At 65.3% G+C, this 749-nt stretch overlaps 1 pseudogene; it reads left to right on the forward strand.

Annotated features, from left to right (window-relative positions):
• Positions 1-107: 107 nt before the first annotated feature.
• The window catches only part of LOC116091479, a 4178-nt pseudogene continuing 3536 nt past the window's right edge, over positions 108-749 (forward strand).

The following is a 749-nucleotide window of genomic DNA, read 5'->3' on the forward strand; positions in this document are numbered from 1 at the left end:
GCTGGCTGGCAAAGGAAGCCGCGTCCGGGTACCCAAGCTTGGCAGGTCTGCTGCTGTCAGAGTCCGCCTACTGATGCCCCTGCAAGCCCCTTGCGACGCTGGGCCCTGCAAGACGCGAGGCAGGGTGCGGGGCGGAGCTAGGCAGGATCTGGCTGGGGGCTGCCCCGCCCGGCGCCTGGGCCTCGGTGCCGGCCCCCGGGGAGGAGTTATGATAATTTCCTTTCCATTAAGGCGTTCAGGTCCCCCGGAGGGTGAGGCTTCTCCGGTCCGCGGCTGCAGCCTCTACACACCCATGGCGGCCACATCTCCGTGCACAGCCACCGATGCGCGTCCAGTGACTGGGACAGTGAGGCCCGCGCGCGGCGGGGGCGGCGGCAGACGCCTGGCCACCGTGACCCCGATTGTGGATTTACCGCTCGGGGGGTGGGGAGAGCCTGGATTTAACTGGCGACTATTTGGGGGGATGCCGGACGCCATGTTGTGGAAAATAACAGATAATGTCAAGTATAAAGAGGATTGAGAGGTGAGCGGGGGCTAGGGAACGTAGCCCCACTGGCCCGAGCGGCGTCCCGGGGCTGCTGGCCGAGGCTGGGGACGTTCGCGCCGAGCCCTCGCCTTCGGGAGGGATGTGGGCTAGTTCTTGGCCATCTCCAGGGCTCCTTGTTGAATCTGGTCTTGTCTCTCGGGAACAAGGCCTGGCAAGAGCGTGGCAGACCCACCCGCAGACCTCAACAGTGGGTTCCTACGAA

Source organism: Mastomys coucha, unplaced genomic scaffold (assembly GCF_008632895.1).
Source record: "Mastomys coucha isolate ucsf_1 unplaced genomic scaffold, UCSF_Mcou_1 pScaffold15, whole genome shotgun sequence".
Taxonomy (NCBI): domain Eukaryota; kingdom Metazoa; phylum Chordata; class Mammalia; order Rodentia; family Muridae; genus Mastomys; species Mastomys coucha.